At 54.3% G+C, this 14,954-nt stretch overlaps 1 pseudogene; it reads left to right on the plus strand.

Moving 5' to 3' along the window:
* The window catches only part of LOC125919926 (uncharacterized), a 21,527-nt pseudogene extending 6,933 nt beyond the window's left edge, over nt 1-14,594 (plus strand).
* Nucleotides 14,595-14,954: the final 360 nt, after the last annotated feature.

A 14,954-nucleotide genomic window follows, 5' to 3' on the forward strand; every position in this document is an offset into this window, starting at 1 on the left:
CAGAGAGAGAGAGGGAGACAGAGGACCCCAAGCAGGCTCCGCCCTGACAGCAGAAAGCCCCGATGCGGGGGCTCGAACTCACAAACCCTGAGATCATGACCTGAGCTGAACTGGGGAACTGGGACGTTTAACCTGCCTGAACCACCCAGGCGCCCCCAAAAAACCTGTTTTTAAATGTCCGTACCAACAATACTTGTGAACCAGCTTCGAAATCCAGTAGGCTGAGCAAGGAAAGCCTGGACTATTCACACACTGGGTTATTACCCGGCATTGAGATTTAAGGAACCACCGTGATAACATCAACTTGGATGGATCTTTCAAAATAATGCTTAGTGGAAGAACTAAGAATACAAATTACTTGGTACCACTTCCATACAGTTAAAAACCAGGCAAAGCTGACATTATTTTGTGTACGCATGGTAAAACTAATGAGAAACAAGGAAATTATTATTGCAGAGATCAAAATAGTGATTCCTCCTTGGGGAGCGACGTGTGTATGAACACAGAGGAACACACAGTCCTGGGGATGTGCCCTTTCTTAATTTGGAAGTTGTTTATGTGTTATTATTATTCTTTGAATTTCTGTATGCTTTCTGCACTCTTACATATATTATGTGTCGCAACCCAAACATTAAATTATATTAAATTTTTTTAATGTTTATTTATATTTGAAAGAATGGAGACAGAGTGTGAGCAGGGTAGGGGCAGAGAGAGAGAGGGGGACACAGAATCCCAAGCAGACTCCAGGCTCCGAGCCGTCAGCACAGAGCCCGGCTCGGGGCTCGAACTTACGAACTGTGAGATCGTGACCTGAGCCGGAGTTGGATGCTTAACCGACTGAACCACCCAGGCGTCCCCCAAAATTAAATTTAATTTAAAAGAAATGTTTCTGAAACTGTAGTCAGGGGGCCACACTCTACAGGGTAGTATTTTAGGCTATGTTGAGGATTTTTAACTTTATCCTAAAAGCAACAGACAGTTCGGGGGCAGATTGCAGCTGCAGGAGAAATACAAAGAGTGATAGAAAAAAATCACTCAAAAGAAAATAAAAATAAGTCAGGATATTTGCGATGAAAGCTCCTCAGAGATATTTTAGGAGACACCCCATGAGCAAAACAAGAACGGGCTGCTTTGAGAAAGGAGCAATCAGAAAATGAGAACGAATTCTTGGGTGTGGAAAACATCGCTGAAATTTTCAAACTGGGTGAAGAGTTAGTGGATCCCAGCACATGGCACGAAGATGTAGAATACGAAAGAAAAAAACAAGAGCTATAAAGGATCCGTCCGGGTCCAACATTTGCTATCAGGAGTTTCAGTAAGGGAAGGTAGGGAGGCCACAGGGAACCAACTAGAAAAGAATTTCCCAGCGCCAAGCAGATACCACCCTGATCTGAAAAGCTTGTCAGCTGACGGGCAGGATGGATTTTCAAAAGGCTAACACTTCTACACGCTAAGAAATGTCTGAACACCAAGGATTTAAAAAATTAAAAGCTTTCCATTTAAAACAAAATCACAAAGAAAGGAGTACGAATCAGTCTGGCATCACCAATAACAGAGGCCAGAAGGCAGCAGAGACAGAAATCCAAATTCTAAGGGGAGATTACTTTGAACCAAAAATTATATACCTTCTGGGCCAGTTACAAATGGTCTGCAGAGGGGCGCCTGAGTGGCTCAGTTGCTTCAGCGTCTGACTCTTGGTTTCGGCTCAGGTCATGATTTCACGGTTTGTGAGATCGAGCCCCACGTCAGGCTCCGCGTTGATGGCATGGAGCCCGCTTGGGATTCTCTCTCTCCCTGTCTATCTGCCTCTCTCTCTCCCTCTTTCTCAAAATAAAAATAAACTTAAAATAAAAATGTAAAAAAAAAAAATGGTCTATGTAACAAAAAATAGTGGCTGACTGCACCACAAACTACTAGGAGGCCACTTTTCTCATCTAATAAGACACATGCAGGAAGTCTCGCTTTCTTATTCCACGGATCAGCGACATTAGGAATATTCAGCTGATAGACAAGGGGAGAGAGAAAGCAAAGAAGTCATGTCACTTCCTCTCTCTCTCTCTCTCTCAAAAATAAACCTTAAAGAAATATTTTTAAGTCTGGCTGTTTGTCTTATTTCTGAGTTATAAGAATTTATAAATTTATTCATACATTTCAAGTCCTTTACCAGGTAAACGTTTTGCAAATGTTTTCTCCCAGACTGTGGTTGTCTTTTAATTTTTTAAGGTGCCTTTCAAAGAATGAAAGCTCTTACATTTAAGTATATGATCCATTATGAGTTAATTTTTGTATATGATGTGAGACGAGAATCAAGTTTCATTTTTTTCCATGTAGTTACCCAGCTGGCCAATTTCTACACCCCTCCGTCCCCCCCAGAAAAGGCCTGATCAAATTTCTATTGAGATTATGCTGAATTTGTAGCTCTTTTTTGAAATCACTTACACCTCAATAATATTCAATTTTCCAATCCATGAAATGTTATAACTCTCCCTTTAACAACATTTAATATTCAGTTCTTTCAACAATGTTGAAATCTTTAGCAATGTTCTGTGGTTTGGGGGATACTGTTGCTACACATTTTTTATCAGAGTTATCCGTAAGTGTTTTGTGGCTGTTGTGACATTTTTCAATGTCAGTTTTCAATTGTTCACCACTAGCATACAGAACTAAACTTGATTTTTTTAATATTGACCTTGTATCCTACAACATTGCCAAACTCGCTTATTAGCTCTATTAGCTTTTATGTAAATTTCACCCACTTTTCTACATACATGACCATGTCTGAGATTAAAGACAGTTTTCTTTCATTTCGAGTCTGTATGCCTTTCTTTTTCTTGCCTTATTGCACTGGCTAAGACCTTTAGTATGATATTGACTAGAAATATTGAGATTGGACATCTCTGCCTTTTTCCTGATCTTAGGGAGAAAGCACTCAAAGTTTTACCAGTATTGATGATATCAGCTACAGATTTTTTTAAAAGCACCGTTTATTAGATTCAGAGAATTTCCTTCTTTTCCTAGTTTGCTCAGAGTTTTCATTATAACAGAGTGTTGAATTTTGTCGAACGCTTTTCTGCACCTGTTGAGATGAACATAAGAATCTAGTTAATTAATATGGCAAATTAACATGTGATTTTTAAAATCAAAATAAAGCTAAATGTAGTGTTTAAAGTTTGAGTTTAAATATAAAAAGTGCAGATTCTCAGGCCCTGAAGGGTGTCCCAGACCCTCCTTCTGGCTCAGCTCCCACCCAGCTCTCAATTCCATCCTCTTCCCCCAACCGGGATGGTCACTACCAACCACCACTCTCCCTCCCAGATCAAACCACCAGCGCCCCTCCCCTTGGTCCCTGCCACCTCTTCCATCCAGCACTTGTAGCCAGAGTGACTGCATCATTTCCTACTAACCATTGATGATATTGTGATACTAATAAGAAATATGTATTTGGTCTTCTGCCCATTTCTGGTACTGCACTTCTTGGAATTCCTTAAATGTTAAGAGCCATAAAGAGGTCTCGATATCTATGACAAACCCCTTTCAAAGCACATCTGAGTTGATGTTAATGAAGTGACTTTTGGAAAGCAACTAAGGATGGGGGCTGGTTGCCAAGGGAACCAAGCGGGTGATGCCAGGACACCAACTTTCAGCCCCACGTCCATGACTTCCAGGGAGGGGAAAAGGGCTGGAGGTTGAGTTAATAGCCAACGGCCAATGATTGCATCAGTCGTGCCTGTGTAATAAAGCCTCCATAAAAACCCAAAAGGATAGAGTTCAGAGAGCTTCCGGATTGGTGACAAGGTGGCGTTGTGATTGGCATCTGAAGTGGGAGCTGGTGGCGGGGGCGGTGGTGGGGGGGGGAGACTTATGGGACTGAGGAGCCCTTGGACTGTGGGGTCCAACACTATCTCCAGATAGATAGGATCAGAACTGAGTTCATTGCTCGGTAATGTTGGGAAGAACACATACTGGACCATCCTTCAATGGCTCCCAGCTCGGGACCTCTATACTTATTGCCTTTGCGGTTCCTTTCACCGGCCTTCCTCCCCACCCGTCCCGTGATTACTGAGGACCTCTGGCAGTCGCTGTCGTGTCCATCTTTCAAAATGAAGCTCAACCATCTCCTGCTCCGTGAAACATCCCAGGCTACCCTTCTGCCTGATCCCCGGCAAACCCTCCGGGCTTCCCCTAGTCACAGCCCGGATCCTGCCGTCTGTTTGTGTGTGTCTCCCCATCAGACCGGGAGCTCCTGCAGGACAAGGAACACATCCGGTTCATCTCAGCGTCCTGTGCCCTGCCTAGAGCCAGGCACTGCATAGGAGTTTAGTGTTTGTTGAGTGAATTAGTAATGCTCAGTAGGAAGCCGGCCTTCAGAAATGCAAGGGGAAGAGGGCAGAAGAATGGGGGGTGGGGGGCAGGTGGAAGGGGCGGTATGAGAGGAAGGGGGGGGCGGTGGCTGTTAAAGGGCCAGCTCCAGCTGAAAAAGTAATTGCAGAGAGATGGCTACGGGATGTCAGGTGCCTCTTCCAAGTTGAGGGCAAGTTGTCCTTCCAAGAGGAGGACAGTGGGACTCACTGTGACCACCAGGTGGCACCAGGCTCCCAGGCGTCTGACTGCCCAGCTCCTGCTGCCCCGCTTCCCTCAAGGTACGGAGCCCCAAAGAGGGCAGAGCCAGAACCCGCAGGACCCACAGCAGCAACGAAAGAGGTGTCCCCTGGTGTCACTTCAGATCCTCAGGGGGTCTCACCCCACTTGCTTCTCTGTGCCTGAGATTCCGCCACGGGAGATGGGACGCCCGCTCTTCTCTGCAAAACCCCTCGGGGAGGGGGAGGGGGAGGGGCGCGTCACAAGGAAAACATGGAAGGGAACAAACTCAAGTCCCCACTCTGACACTTACTGGCCCTGTGACTTGGGGGCTCTGAGGCTCAGTTCTGCTACGCGCAGGCACATTCTGAGTGCTTTACATTTATTCCTCAGTTCCTTCCCCGCCCCCCCCCTCCCCATCACCCTCGGATGTAGAAACCACTATTAGCCCTGGTTTCCAGGGGAGGGAACTGAGGCACAGAGAAGTTAAGTAGCTAACTAAATGTTGCACAGCTCGGTTGTGGTTGCGGGTCGCGGCCCACTGAGCCCCCGCTGGGGAGGGGTTCCACATGGATGTGGTGCCTGGGCTGGGAGGAGAAAAGAGGGCAGGGCCGAGGCCCCAGGAAGGCCCCAGAGGGTCCAGGCTGGCAGCCAAAGTCAAGCAGACTGAGGAAGAGCCGGTAGGGGCGGCTCCTGGAGCCAAGCAGCTGGGAGACACGGAAGGCGCTGAAGGCCCAGGAGAGATGTGGCCGGTTCCAGAGTGCTGGCCACGGCATCTGGCAAAGGTGGAGAGACAGAATGGACAAGAGGGAAGGGGGAGAGGGCTGGGTCAAGGGCTTTGTCCGTTTGTTTTAGGGCAGACTCTGAGGATGAGTCTAGACTGCCCGGGGGAAACCCAGCAGAGAGGTGGAAGCTGGTGGGAGGGCAGCTGATGATTCTGGAAGGGGAAGGCAGGCGAGGGGAACGCCAGGAGCCTCCAGAGTGTGATGTCCTCGGGTCCTCGTTCCACTCTCCTTCTCCAGAGGAGCACACTGGAGTCTGGAGGGGTTAGGCGACTCACTGAGAGCCCAGGCCATGACCTCTCCCCCCAGGACGTAGGCCTCCCCGCCAGCTCCGGCTGTGTGCCGAGCCCCACCCAGCGCAGGGAGGGAGACAAAAAAGCAGGACCCAACGGCCAAGCCCCAGGACCAAGATCACTGCCAGGAGACCGAGGCCAAGGGAGGCGGTCCCAACCTCTGGGTCGGAGAGTTTCCCACTTTCTGTCCTCCTCCGCCTCTTCCCATCTCTGTCCGGAGGGCCAGGAGAGACCAAGGTCCAGAAGTAAAACCGTCCCTGGGGATGCCTAGTTAGAAGGCATCTGGGGATGGTTCTCTGGGCACTTACAATCTATACTGTTCTGCCAGTGTGGGCGTATTTACTCTCTGGGTCCTCCAGCCCCCGCAGAAGGTCGGTCGACCCCCAGACAGGCCAGACTCTTAAGCACAAGACCAGCTTGCTGCCCGTTCTGACAGTCAGCACCATGCCTTTCACAGATGAGGAAACTGAGGCCCAGAGGGGGAAACCCCTCAAGAGAGCCCCCGTCCCTGGTGTGGAGCAGAACCAAAACGGGACTCTGGCCTGGTGGCTCCAAGGCCACTGCCCCTTCCTCAGCCCTGTGTGATGCCCCTCTGCCCCCTCCTGTCCTAGAAGACAAGCCTTGCTCCCATCTGGCCTCCCGTGGCCCCCGCTCCCCCTCCCTCCGCCCCCCACCAAGCTACAGTTCCCTCACCTGCCCCAGACACAAACCACCCACAGGGCTCTATCCCTTTCCTGCATCCCGTTTCAACAGCCCCCGTGAGGATTTCCACCAGGGATTGGAAGAGATCCTGGCCCTGCCCCAGTCCCGAGGCAGGTGCATGAGGGGCGCTGGACGAGGGGGCAAGAGGACCGGTGTGGGCGGGTCCTCTCCGGGGCACACCTGAGCCCTCGGGTGGGGCCCGAGCCCCCAGCCACAGTGTTCGGAGCCTGGCTTCCAGCTAAAGGGCCAGGGCCTGGGACTGGTGTCCATTTCCTCCTGGACCCTCACCAAGGTCCTGCCCCTCGCCAAGCCCATGTCTCTGCTCCTTTTCTCAAAGGACACCCCTCAATTACCTGATCTCTGCTCACGTGCCCCTCCTTCCCTCCTCTACCTCAGCTTGTCTTTCCCCCAGCTGGGCCCGGGACAGCCTCCCTGCCCTCCACGGTGGCTCCCCACCGCCACAGCTCCTCACTGAGGCTCGTTGTGTGGCAGCTCGGAGGGACCTAGGGCTCCCTCTGCCACCCCTCAGTCTGTGACTGGGCAAGCTGAGGGCACGAACCCAACGGGCTCCTCAGAGGCACGGCTGGGGCTTGACCCTCCGTGTGTCCCCAAGGCCTGGCATGGAGCCAGCACAGGGTAAGTCCTACAGGGTGGCATGCCTGAGACGGCAGGTGGAATCAGCTGGGGCTGGAATCCAGCCGACAGGCTGTGCAGCCTGGGGCAAGTCCCTCAACCTCTCTGAGCCCCCGCTTTTCATTTGTCAACACTGGGAGGAGCGAGGCCTCCCTCACCGGGTTGTAGGGAGAATTAGTTAAGACAACGCATGCAAACTGTGCATCTCAGCATCAGGTGGTTGTTATTCATTCAGTAAACACTCATTGAACACCCAGTATGGGTCATTGATTCTGAGTTCCAAAGGAAAGAAACCAAGTCAGCAGTCAGCACACCTTTGTGCCCTGAGTAGAACAGCGACCCACTTTATCACCGCCAGGCCATCTCCTATCAGCCTCTTCCTTCTCCTCTGTGTGGCCTCCCTGACGGCCGGGGCCAGCCCCGAGCCTACATCAGGCTCATCTAAGCGTCCCGTCCCTCACACCCCAGCTCGGGCCCTGCACTGCCTCCTGGGTCACTAACTTGGGCAGGAACTGCCGGGCCCACGTTGCAGGATGGCCTGTACTCTGCCACGGCCATTCATATTCATCACGTTCCGAGGGCCTTGAAGGGTGGCCTCCGCCGTTCCAGAGCCCGATTAGCTTTGTCCCAAGTCCTGGTCCCCTTCCGGGTAATGGAGAGAGGCCTGGGGTCCCGCCAGTTCCAGCTGCCCTCCCGAGAGGTAGGCTGCACCTGGCAGGGAGACCCGATTAGATTGACTTCTCCAGACAGAATCCCTGGACCCCCCCCTCAGCTGGTGGAGGGAGGGATCCCCGAGGCTCCTACGCTGTACCCTCCCCCACCCAGGGCTGGGTCCCCTCTCCAAGGTCCCAAGTCTTGTCAGCCTGAATTCGCCCATCTCTACTGACCGGGAGCTCTGTCCCTTAAGGAACATCTTGCCCATCTCTGTTCACACTGAGCTGAAAACCCTCTCCACGTAACTTCCGCCTGGCTCAGTCGTCCTTCTTCTTATTCAGCCGGCATGCATGGAGCACCTACTGGGTGATAGTTGAAGCACCCACTCATTTAAGCTTCGCCCCACCTCAGTGGGCTGGTGAGGCTGAGGCTGATGGTGATGACGGCCAACCAGTGACGGAGGAGACTGAAGTTCAAGAGCCATGTCTCCGCACAGAATCTCACAGTCAGGGAGCAGTGGGGCCGGGAGGGGTGAGTTTCCATCTGAGGGCTGGACGGCCTGTGCTCTATCTTCCACGGGGCTGGATGCCTCCCTCTCAGGCCCCGGGGAGTAATGATCCCGTGGGGAGACAGGGGTCCCCCAAAACCTTCAGTGGAGGTTACGGAGCTGGGCCTTGGTCAAGGCTGTGGAGGGGAACCAGGGGGAGCCAGGCTAGCCTTGGGGGCCTTAGAAGTTGGGAGACTCAGCAGAGGAGCCACTGGGAAGAACCCTTCTTCCCCAGGAGCCACCGACATTGTGTTGGGAGGGGAAACACGGGGTCCTTGGAGCTCAGCCAGCCTCCTGCCTTCAGGCTGTTTGGCTTTGTTTGTTTTTTTGGCCTTTTTTTTTTTTTTTTCCTTTTTCTTTGGGCTAATTGTTCTCCTTAAATCTTTTTGTCCTGTTTTGTTTTTTACGAGGCTGACAATGCTGCGCCCTGCTCAGCGCGGGCTTCCTGTGTTTCTGCCCCAGCACAGGCCTCCGCGGGGGCCTTGCTTCCTGTTGTGAGCTGTCGCCATGACGACTCAAGGCCCGGTGGGCTCCGTGGGGTTGGGGTGGGGGGGGGGGGGGCTACCACGGTTGACATCACCGGGTGAGGAGGCAAGGGTCCCGTCCGGAGGGGGTTGAATGGGGGCCGGGCAGGCAGTGGCGGGAGCCTGGCGCATTGCTGAGGGGTGACTCACAGCCTGGGAAGGGGAAGAATGCCCTCACATTCTTTTGGGAGGTAATCAAGGTCAGGGAGTGCGGCTGGGATCCTGTTTACCTGACCCTGGCCCCCCGGGGGACCAGGAACCAGTGCGGGACAACACACTGGCGCAGAACCAGCCAGACCTCTGGGGCTAAGGGACCAAGAGGGAAGGCCAGGAGAAGGTGAGGGGCCGGTGGTTCTAGCTCGGACACCCTTCTAGAAGGCCAAGACAAGACTGGGATTCAAATTACAGTTCTGCCAGGTGACAGCTCTGTGACTTTAGGCAGGGCACCTGGTCTCCCCTGTTTTCAATGGGCTCATCCCCCTGTGTAGATGGCTGTGTTCTCCAACTGCTTGGGGGCCGGTTTTGGGGGGACTGGGGCTGGGCAGTTCTGCAGCACAGCGCGGTGTTCTGCAGGCCTCTCTGTGGCCCACCTGCCGGCAGAGCTCGGTCCAGGGCTAGGCACTCCAGACTTGGGGCCAGTGTGGGAGGGCCGCACCTGACCCTCCGGGTGATGCCCCCGAGGTGCAGCCCAGCAGAAGGACCAGGGGCAAGCCGGTCTCGGGAGGGAGGACACGTGTGCACAGAAGGCAGAGGAAGGGACACCTATGGCATCACAGGGTGGGGTCACTGGAGCTCATGCTCTCCCCCCCCCCAACCTCTGCATCCCCCTTCAGCCTTCCCAGAGCCCCACCGCCTCTCCCTGAACATCCCCGCTCGCCCCGCCCATCACAACCTCCCCTGCCCATCACAAGGGGCCCAGAGGAGCCCCTCCTGAGCCAATGGAATGTATCCTAGATTCGCTGGTGCTGGGACCTGTGCAGGAAGAGCCAGGAAGAGGCCTAGCGCTGGCCTGCCAGCCCCTGTATCTCAGAGACAAGCCTCCACACCTGACCCTTGGCCAACTACAAAACAGACCAGCTGCCAGGGAAGGGGCTACCTCTCTGCAGCACACCCCACCCCCATCCTCTGCAGGGGCCAAGGGGGCCACCGGGAGACGGCCCCCGGCGGCCACAGTGGCATTGAGACCACCCGGCCCCGTGGCCGAGAGCAAGGACATCAGTGTCAGGCTGACCTGGATGGAGTTTGGCTTTGCCACTTGCCAGCTGGTGCCCTCCAGGCAGGCTCCTTAGCCCCTCCAAGCCTCAACTTCCTGATTTGGAAAACAGACTCTCCCAGGGTGACTGCGAGATTAGTGAGTCGATGCCCATGAAGCACCTTGCACATAGTAGGTCCTCAGTACCCAGCTGAACCCACACAGACCCACTGTGACCTCCCCTGCTGTGCCGGCCCCCTAGGATCCCGTGGACCGAAAGCCCATCCCAGGGCAGGAGCGGTGCCCACCACATACCCTGAGGTTTTCCCATAAGGGGGCTGGACTTGGGCTTCCCTGTACAGGGAATATCCTGTTCTAGGAGGTGGGGGGAGGAAGAGGAGCGGGAAGGACACAGCCGCTCCGCATTCCTGGAATTCTTGGCGGCAGCCCCGTCCAGCTGCCTAGAGCTGCCACTGCCGGGGGCACTGGCCCAGGGCCAGGCTGTCTCGGCACGGCAGGGCGACATCCCACTTGGGGTACCACTTGGACATGGGGTGATAGGAGACCCCCCCCCCCGGCACCCGTCCCACTCAGCCCCTGCCGTCGCAAAAACAGACAGACCTCCACCCTGGACCCTGGAAGGAAAGTTTGGGGAGGTCTCGGGGCATTCAGTCAACAGAGGAGGGTTTTCTGTTTGGGGTTCTGCCTTCAGGGGTTCCCCGGTCTCCTCCCTTCACCCCCAGGGAAGCTCTGGAGGGTGGCCAGAGGGCAGAGGTGGATGGGTACAAAAGGGAGAGGCAGAGGGATCCTCGGTTCTAGTCTCTAGTGCCCAGGACAGTCGTTTTCCTTCTCTGAGACTGTTCCTCCATCTACAAAATGGGAGGGCTGTCTCCCTCCTTTGAGCAACCTCAGCACTTGCTACATTGTGGCGTTGTGACCCAGTAATCGCGTCTTTGCAAAGCCCCTTCCCCTGACCCAGGGGAGGAACCCAGCTCGTCTCCCCACTGAGCCTGGCCTCACGCTGGGTAGGCAGTTTTCAGTGTTTATCTAGGGCCCCCTCCATCCACAGCAGTGGTCTGCAGGCTTCGGAGACTCGGAGAAGCAACACGGTCCCAGGGTGGTCTCGCTCTGGAGCCTCGTCCACGGGTGTGTCCTGGGGCTCCCGGGAGGCAAATGACTTGTCCAAGATCCCACAGTGAGCCAGGTCGAGCTGACTCTGGACCTCATGTCTTTTTTGCTGCTCCTCCCAGGGCCGGGTTCATTCTTTTCCCAGTTTCCCTGCAAACAGCCTCTAGTTTCAGACCATGAGAGCCAGAGCAGTCTGGGAAGGGAGCCCGACAGGGCAGCTCCCCGGGGGACCACGCCAGAAACTTCTGCTCCTCAGGAGACCAAGCGTAGGAGCAGGTGACCCTGGATGCTCCTCTCCCTGCACTGCCCTCTGCAACTGGGGAGCCAGGAGGAGTCGCACAGGGCCCAGCAGGGAAGGCAGAGTGGCTACACGAGGTGGACATATCTGGGGTCAAGCCTGGGGTGCCAGTGTCTGGACCCCCTCCCTCTCTCCTCTCCTGTGGCTCAAGGACCACCCCCAGCCCCTCTGCCCAGTCCTAGAGACCCTCCGGGGCACTGCCCTTAATGCCCGCTGCAGAGTTAAAGAGCTTACTCTGGCTCCAGAGGCCAGGGGAAACCTGGTCCAGGCCACATGGGGAGGCAGAAAAGCCTCTTTGCCCAAATCAGGAGTCCCAAGAGGTCCCTACCCTGGACCTCAGCACCCGCAATCGACCGTTCGAGAGTTGGACAAGGGGGTCCCTCTGGGCCAGTCCCACTGAGGTCGTACTGAGCCCGTCTGTGGTCCCAGGATTCTGAAGTTCAGGTTTTGGTTCTGTGAACATTTACCTCACTCTGCGTACCCTTAAGAGTATGAAACAGAGGAAGCCCTGTCCTGTCACCTGCCTTTGTCTGGGACTTGCCCCTCAGAGTACAGCCGGGGTCCTGCTCCCAACGACCCCACCTTCCCCATCACCTGATCCCCCTGAACGCCCAGACATCCCCAAAGCCATTGCCTCCACGTGGCCGGGGCCCCTCTCTGCTTCCTGCCTGCTTGTCCTGTGTGTGTCTGTCCCGACATCTGTCTGTCTGAGGGACCATAAAAGGAAAAGGCTGGAACACACCCTGCGGAGTCCACATGACCTGTTCACTCCTCACCCTCTGCTGGGAAATCACCTCGATTGTGGAGACGGGGAGCCGCGGCCCCGTGCGCCAGCGTGTCGGCGGGCGTGGGGGTGTGTATGTGCGTGGAGGGCGGCACAGGGCAGCGCGGGGGACCCTCGGTAAAGAGAATTCTGAAAATCTGAGTAGAACGGGTGGAATGTCAGACACCCATTAAATACGGTGTCTTTGAAGAATCATGGTGACGTGAAAGGTGGTCACTATATAAGATTTAGTCAAAGAAAAAAAAGTGCACCCAAGAGAAAAAGTTGAGGCCAATACATCACATGCTAATAATCATTTATCTCCGGATTCCTAAATCATGAGTAATCTTGTCTTTCCCTTTACACTCGCGGATATTTTCGACGTTTTCTGCAGTGCGTACTTGATTTGCGATCAGGGAAAGGAAAGAGAGGTAATAAAAAAAAAAAAAAAAAAAAAAAAAGATGAACCAGAAAACAAATAAACATGATTGAAGATAAAAGAAACTGAGGTCTAATGAAAACTGTTACACGTAAAACTAAGACAAACGTTCAACCCAAGATGGCAAACCCTGAGTGAGCACCCACCATATACAAAGTTCTGCTGAGCCTGGAGAGATCTGGGTAGCCCTTCCTGGCAAGTGCACTGTCCATCGGGAGGGTGGGACAGTCCCCAGTCACAGATACCACAGACACAGGTATAATGTGGTTCTCCCCACCCCTTGGAGGGCACCAGAGAAAGAGAGAAAGTGATGGGTGAATCAGGAGGGCTGCAGGGAGGAGGTGACTGCTCACAGGAGGGTTTTGGGAGGGCACGCGGTAATGGAGGAAAAGTATGGTGGGTACTTAGGGGGCCACCTTTGTCTGGGGCACGACTGACAAACAGGCTGTAGCTCACCTGAAGTCTGTAGTGCTGGGTTGAGAGACACTCTGAAATTGAGTGGGCATTCGCGGGGGAAAGAATGCAAGGATCGATGAGCAACTCATTCATTCATTCAAGAACTATTTCTTGAGGATCTGCTCTGTGCCACGCACGGCCTGGGGGTCCTGCAGTGCAGCCTCTATCTCAACGGAGGGAAACAGGCAACAGAACAATTAATGGGTCAAATATATGGTGTGCCAGATGGTAAGGAGTGTGACGAGGAGGGACGAGGCGGTGGGAGGCAAGGACAGCGGGGCTTCGACAACTGGAGGGCAGCAGGCACTGAGGTTGGGCGGGCGAAGGCTGAGAGGGGCAGTGGTGAATCTGACACATCCCTAGGGCACAGTGGAGCGGGAAGCCAGACGTGGGAGTCTGAAGTCCAGGTCCCAGCTGGGGACACCCATTTGGGGGTCATTGGCTTGTGGGTGGTAGTTACCCTAAGAGATAGGATGAGCTCACCCCGGGAAGGGATGTAGGCAAAGAAGAGGTCTAAAGATTGAGCCCTGGGCTCCCCGCAACGATTACCATTTGGAGAGATCAGGGGAGACCAGCTATGGAGGAGGGGGAGCTCAAGAGAGTGGGACAAATATAGTTCCCGCAGAGAGGTGGGTGCAAGTCTGATGGGAGGGGGTTAAGCTGGGAACAGGGGAGAGGAGCTTAAAAGGGCAAGTCAAGACAAATCTTCCCAGGAGGGTGGCTATACAGGGGAGCAGCAGTCGCGCCCTGAAACCCAAGCAAGGGGCTCAGAGGGCCCCATAAGTTACCCCCCCACCCCCCTCCCCAGCGGTGACCAAGGGGTAGCTGTTTGCTGTGAGGGTGGGGGATGGTGGACAGAGCTCAGTCTGGGCTGGGAGTTCACAGGCAGGTGCTCGGGGTCAAGGTGTGGGTGGAACCCAAAATGAGAAAAGAAGGAGGCTGGGCTGGAGACCAGTGCCAAGGCCACAACCACGGCCAAGGCTGGCTCCCCACCTGCCTCTGTGTTCCGGGAGCGGGAGAATTCTGAGTCCAAAGTCTTCATTAAGAAGCTTGGCTTCTCTCTGTCTTCTCTGAACTGGGAGCAGCTCTCCTTTCACAGCCCCACAGCCCCTGAAAACGTCTGCCTGTGCAAAGTTCGTCTCCACCTCCTTCTTGGTCACGAGCACCTCTCAGCTGTTGAGCCGATCACTGTCTACAGTGGTGCTAAAACCACCACCGGAGACACTGACAGATGACAGCCTCAGCCAGCTTGGCAGCCCCACGTCTCCTGACCTCACTTATTCCCAGCCGCAGCTTCCGAACCAGCGCCATTTTACGGGCCGTAGACACAGCAGCCAAGTTCACTAGGGCTGGGGCTGGGGCTGCCGCCGCGGGGGTGGCTGGCTCTGGGGCTGGAACTGGGGCTGTGCTTGGGAGCCCCCTCATTGGTTATGCCAGGAACCGCCTCTGAAGTAAGAGCTCTTCCCCTCCACCATTCCGGGCTTTGCCCTCCAAGAGGCCACGGACTCTTGTGACTGTTGGTGGCCTTTCTCCTCTTCACCATGTGACAGAGCTGTTTCCACCTCCCGTGGGTCTTTCTCCCATCTCTCGTCTGCCTTGTAGGTTCCTTTTCCGTTATTTCCCCAGGCAGCCTGGGGAAAGCGGGTGGCTCAGGGTTTAGCAGAGGGGAGACAAATAAATACTGTATGAACAAGAAAGAAGATCTACCTCTCAAGCAGAAGGAGCCTATATTTGACTTCACAGGTGTTTCACGTATTTATGTCGCTTGGATATTTAGACTTAGAGTATGCGGACTTCCATGTGGACTCTTGCCCCAGGCCCTGGCAATGTTGGGGTTGACCTGGGAGCGGACAGCATGAGTGGTGGGGTGAAGACAGGGTTGTTTTTCGGTTTGGTTCAGGTTTTGTTTGGTTTTTAAGATGGGAGAAGGACTAGCATGCTCGCCCGAAGAGCGAGCCCGGAGAG

This window comes from Panthera uncia, chromosome B4 (assembly GCF_023721935.1).
Source record: "Panthera uncia isolate 11264 chromosome B4, Puncia_PCG_1.0, whole genome shotgun sequence".
In the NCBI taxonomy this organism is placed as follows: Eukaryota; Metazoa; Chordata; class Mammalia; order Carnivora; family Felidae; genus Panthera; species Panthera uncia.